Genomic DNA, 6046 nt, shown 5'->3' on the forward strand with positions numbered 1-6046 from the left:
TTTTTTTTTCAAAAGAATCTCTAACCATATAGAGGGTTTCTACAAGAAGATAAAATTATACGCTTATCTAGTATCATTAGATAAGAAAAATGTAGCTTGGTTAGCAAGGAAATGAGTATAACCAACTTTGGTTGGTTGAATGAATGATCACTAGGTGAAAATATGGTTTTTTTTACTTCTGGCTCGGATAGGAACTGACGGGTACTAATCGTCAAGAATATAGTTGACGGGTTTTTTATGAAATTGATGGTCCATAACCGCCAAACAAAAAATCGACCAACCAAGCTTGTCAAAAAAAATTCCCCGAAATCCCAACCCAAAGCGCGAATAGCTTCCCCTCAAAATTTTCGCTCTTTTCCAATTTTCTCTCTTTCCACGAATACCTTCCCCCCAAATTTTCGCTCGTTTCCAATTTTCTCTCTTTCGGTTTTATTTGGTCAAAACCAAAACTCGACGTCATATACAACAAATTCTGCGAAAGCTAACAATTTCATCTCTACATTTTCAATTTTAATTCTTAGAATTTACTAAACGGGAAAGGGGGTTAGAAGGCTTTGTTTCTCTTATCCAAACATGATTCTCCCCATTACAAGTTGAAGGTGATGTACAAGCTTTTATCATGCAATTAAAGATTGGGGATTACTGAATGTGTTGTTGGGCAGGAAGCGGAATTAAAGGTAACCTACCATGGGGTTTTACTGACTAGGTATCTAGTTCACTGGAATTTTAGATCTGTTTGTTTTGATTCAATTCGGGTAGATGGTGTCATGGGGTTTTGCTTTGTTTGAAGGTAATGTCTAATTTCTGAAATTGTTAGTTATATATGTTACTATGACTTGGAGTTTTTTCGCCTTTTATCCTTTTGTTTGCTTCTGAGATTCATTTGATGTATGATGTTGTATCAAGCTAACATTTTGGTTTGATTGTTAGAATCATGGAAGTGTTACTCCTGCCACAAACTCAAGGCTTTAACCTCTCTCTCCTGTTCAATGTGGTGCAACAGTTGATATTCCTCTTGATTCTTCAAAGGTGAGATAAATTTCAGTACATCAAATTACCTTATTAGGATGCCCTATTTAAGCTTTAACCTGAACTCATCATATGGTACTTGTTTTGAATTAGGATATCAAAAAGAAGGAGAAGGAAAATTCAAGCAGACTGAATTGAAGAAAAGGGAGTAGGTATCTTCTGCTTTTGCTTCAGATTTGTATAAGCATGTGCATGTCGACCTTGGATATCTATGTGCTACATTAGACTAGGTAGTTGATGCCATACATAGAAGAGTATTAACTGTTCATTTTTTGTGATTGTCTTTGCCTTCAGTTAAAAATTAATCTGTCGGTTGCATTTTTTAAATGGCATTAAGGAACTAAAGCGGAGAGAAGATGTTGTAGCACGAGGTATTTCCATATGAAACATCATTATTTTAGAGTTTTAGCTTATGCTAATTGGAGTATATTTCTTAGTTATAAATGTGTGCTAATTAGTGTATGTGTAATTTTGTAGTTTTTGGTGGTTCCTGGTAATTTTCAGAAGCAACCACTATACATATTCTTGTTTGGTTTTTGAGCATGAATTTCATGAAGTGTTTCTTATAGATTTTTATTCTGAATGACCATGACGATTACACGTGTTGCTCTTTCGTTGCACAATCTTTGGATTGAAGTTGCTTTTGTTATTCTCTTTTCAGGGGTGCTTTCTGTTTGTGTAAGGTCATTTGCAATCTCACAAAATCTTTCCTACCATTGCCAGAGAAATATCATGGTCTAACTGATATAGATAAGCGTTACCGTCAACGGTGAGTCTATAGTTCAATCTTTCTATATCTATTATATATTACTCTAGAAGCATATGCAAAATGCCAAAAATTGTATGGGAGATAACTAGATATAACAATTTCTTTTGATTAGAAGTATATATGATATGGTTGGGTTCCACAATTCTATCTCAGGGTTTTATTGGTCTATTGCAATTTGTAGGGTTTGTAAGGTGTAACTCTTTTAACAGTTACTAATAATATGCCTTTAATCAAATGGCTTGAAGGGAGTCAAGCTGTTGAGTGTCCCAATCCAGCATGCATTCTTTTAATTTTATTTAGCTATTGGTAAATAAGGCAAGGTGTAGGTAGACAGACTGCATAAATGCTTTTACAAACCAAAGATCACATCGTCAATAAGTTCATACAACTAATACAACTAATACAAGTTTTACATAGTGATTATTTATGTCAACTGTACCGTTATATGTGAATATTGTAGGGTATGTTACTTTGATTGCTAAATATTGATTACAAATCAACCTTATTAGCAATTACTGTTGAATTGGTGGTATCCTAGTCAAATTCACAACCCAGTAACGAATTTAATCTATCATTCTTGCTTAGGGCACTCTGTACCAACTACCAACCTTTTATGTGGTACATACGTGATACGACTCTCTATTGTCTACGTAAATCTGATTCCTTTTGAGGGCTAGTGTATAGAGTAGCCAACAAGCAAGACAATATGAGGGCAAAATTGATAAATGACGTAGGTTGAATAGTTTTTGATACGGGTTTGCATTAAGTTTGTCATTACTTCATATTTCTTTTTGCTTTTTGATGAAATACTGATGCCTAAGATTATATTTTAGTTTATTTACATTTGTTTTACATCTTTTGAATAGGTGGTTCTTGTGGTTTCAATCTAAGTAAATCTAGCAAAGGTGAGTTTCTTATATGTTGATCTGCCAGACTCGGAATCTCTGTTACCAATGCAGTATGTAGTCTCTCTGCTACCTCTTATTTTCATAACTTCAATTTACATAGCTTCAATCCTCATATGTTATTTTTTAAATATTGTGTATTCTTTGTTTTATTTCTTTTTATTGGTGTGATTTTAAATGAAGTTGCTTTAAAGCCATGCTATAGTTATAGTCGTTTCACGGCCAAAATCCTGCAAATGCATAAAATCTTTAGTATAATACAAGTCCAACGGGTTCTGTAAGAGAAATCAAAGGTTTACCATATTCAGTGGTACTTGTTAGTGATTCGGTGATGTTAGAACTAGACAAAACTTAGACGTTGAGTGTAACTTATGACCGTTTCAAGTAAGCTAATTGTAGTTATTTAGTGGGCATGTTACGTGGGTCGGTTATCCGGAGCCATTGGAGGTTATTTACATTTGTTAATTTCTAGTAAATGTCAAAGTTAACTCTTGAACAAGTGCTCAAATTTGAAATTAGCTTGGGCTTTATGGAGCTGCAATTGAAATGCTCTAAAGCCTCTAAGATTTGTGTGTTAAAGTTCTTTTGAATGAGATGGGTAGAATGAAGACATTGCATGCTTATTGCTTAAGCAGCTAGCAGAGGGGTTGGATGTTATTAAAGAAATTAAAACAAGGGCATTGCATCATTCCAGTCTGTAGGCTTATTAGCATGGATATGTATTTTCCTGTTTCTTGTTTGTGTTCGTGTTCTTGTATTTTTGTTTCTGTAATGGTGAGGTGGAGGGCTGTTAAGTCCTGTCCGACTTGGGTTTCATGAAGTCGAGGTGGTTTTTAAAGATTGTAATTTGAGCACCTTTTGGGATCTAGTTGGATTACATTTTAACCCCACCTCTTGACTTCTTGAACAATTACAGACAAAACCAAGGAAGGGGAACAACCTCATTAATTCATGCAAGTCTACTGAACGATTACATGTTACCCCGCTCTCTTCTTTACCTTTCTTAGCATCATGTACATATAGGGCATGCAGAGGTGCTTGTTGTCAAATAGAAGGTTTTATCGGGAAAGGCTTTTACAACTAGATCGGACTATATTTACCCTGGTTACAAACCCCCGTTTGGTACAACTTGATCTTACTAGATTAACTTACAAACCCCAGTTTGGTTGGTCTATATGTGCATGCATCTGGAAATATAAAACTGGTGCATGGCCAACTTAGTCATGACATTAACATAACAGCTTATGGCGTATAATTGTGCTGATTTTTTTTTACAGGTCTTATTTTATGGGCATCTAGAAATCGCTTAAACTTTGTGATTATAGTAAAGCAATATCTATATCTATGAGATTGAAGAATGCTGGTATTACTCCTGATTTAGTTGCTTATAATTCTATGATTAATGTGTTTGATAAAGCTAAGCTTTTTAGGAAGGCGACCATGACTTCTTTATGAAATGAGAGAAGTTGGTGTTGTTCCCGATACTATTAGTTATTGTACATTTCTTAGTACTTTGTTGAGAACAAGAGATTTATTGAGGCGTTATCGATTTTTACTGAAATGAAAGAAGTTCAGTGTCTCATTTTTACTGAAAAGAAGTTCTTAGGAAGTGCAGGATTAGATGCTTGAACTGTGTCCTCTACCATGCTATCCTCAATATTCATCTTATTAGTACTTTGAAGGTTTGAACCAAACGGGACAGCTAGGTTTGGGGTACCAAACACTAGCTGAGACGGAAGAGACGCGGATGAAGTAGTACTGCCAACTTGGGAGAATGAAAACACTGGTGCCGATGAACCCTTAGATGACAGACCTGCTCACGATCTACTAAAGGGCAAGTAGCTTGATTGGTTCGAATCCAATTTGTGAGATGGCTATGATCTTTAGCTGATCATGGCCATAATGTGCTCTTTTCTTCGGATTCATTAAAACCTTCTTTTTCAAAGCGAGACTCTCCAGGAGAAGTCGTGTTTAAATAGTTTCCTATGGTTGAATGCAACTGACATTTAGGGTTGAGTAGCTCCTATGGTTTTGGAAGAGGCTTTGGCATCTGTAGAGACGTTAGATGGACTAAGAAAATGTGAATGAGGCAATGTACATGTAGGGAGTACTAGGTCTGTTAGTCCAAACTGATATGTTGCTGACGTCTTGCACATTGTTGTGGTCTGCATCTTATTTTTCTTTTCTTTTTCTTGCTTTCGAGCACCATCCAATAGTTGTTGTACCCTAGTTGTCATAATGTCAGCCCATATCAAGCAGGAACAGTGTTGGTATTTTACCTTTTTAAGCCACTTATATCTTGGTTACATGTCTATAGTTTTCCATAATTGCGAACAATGGTAATCGAAATATGATATATTGGTGATTCTATCCTGGATGTTGTGCACTATATAACATCTAAGCATCCAGTCGGTGAAGAAAGGAATGGAATTGCGTATTGTATATTCTAAGCATCCGTTCGGTAGAGAGAATGGATGTTGCTATAACCAATTGAGCTAATAAGCCAATTTAAATTGAGTATTTAAATTTAAATATTGTTGTGTTTTCATTGAGAGTTGAACTTGTATACTTGTATTAATTTATACCTGTGATGTTGTACTGTAGGTAAGAAGACAATCACGTGTTCTTGATGAAGTGTCATATGTTCCACCATCCACACGATGCCTTTTAAAGAACTTCTGGAGAAGAACTGTTGCACTTGGAAGCGTGTCTAATGATGTACCATCTGCTGACTCGTATAACATAACAATTGACGGTATCTTTGATCACACAACTGAGTTATATGTTGGGGAAGGAACATTTGACGACATTTCAATTGGAGATACAATCATATGGCCCATGCCTTTTGTGGAGCCAATTTGATGTGAGTTGGTGAACTCTTTTTTGTGCATTTTAGTAGTTTCACTTTTTTTGTGCAACCTAGTTGGTTTTGCATACACATGATGTATGGTTGTATATGGATTATGGAGTATACTAAAACTCATGTAATGTAATTTGCTACAATATTTTGGTGTTTTAGATAATCACATGTGTGTTTTGATGAAAGAATCTACTCCTGTATCTATTGTATTTTGGTAGAATGTTGATTTGAGTTGGATGGTTTAATTTTTGCAGGAAAAATGGATATGAAATTTAGATTATAAGAATTTCTTTTAAAAAAACATTAATGCTCAGAAAAACGACGGATATAGACCGTCAAGAAAATTTATGTATACAGAAAATTGATGTAGCATACCTTCAATAATTTTCAAATTTGCATCCCAAATTCCATTAAAATTGGATAAATTTGACTAGTGAAATAGAAAAGTTTGACGGTTATAGTCCGTCAACAATTCTATTTATT

The 6046-nt window shown here is 35.0% G+C and overlaps 2 long non-coding RNA genes across 2 annotated transcripts; both read left to right on the forward strand.

Annotated features, from left to right (window-relative positions):
* The first annotated feature begins 298 nt into the window (after positions 1–298).
* Positions 299–1240, forward strand: LOC147514680 (uncharacterized). Its single transcript, XR_015213258.1, has 3 exons — positions 299–790; positions 931–1029; positions 1123–1240. It is a non-coding gene; the product is annotated as an uncharacterized LOC147514680 (long non-coding RNA).
* Positions 1241–1262: 22 nt separating this feature from the next.
* Positions 1263–5734, forward strand: LOC147514681 (uncharacterized). Its single transcript, XR_015213259.1, has 4 exons — positions 1263–1400; positions 1691–1798; positions 2665–2703; positions 5308–5734. It is a non-coding gene; the product is annotated as an uncharacterized LOC147514681 (long non-coding RNA).
* Positions 5735–6046: the final 312 nt, after the last annotated feature.

Source organism: Coptis chinensis, chromosome 2, assembly GCF_015680905.1.
Source record: "Coptis chinensis isolate HL-2020 chromosome 2, ASM1568090v1, whole genome shotgun sequence".
Taxonomy (NCBI): Eukaryota; Viridiplantae; Streptophyta; class Magnoliopsida; order Ranunculales; family Ranunculaceae; genus Coptis; species Coptis chinensis.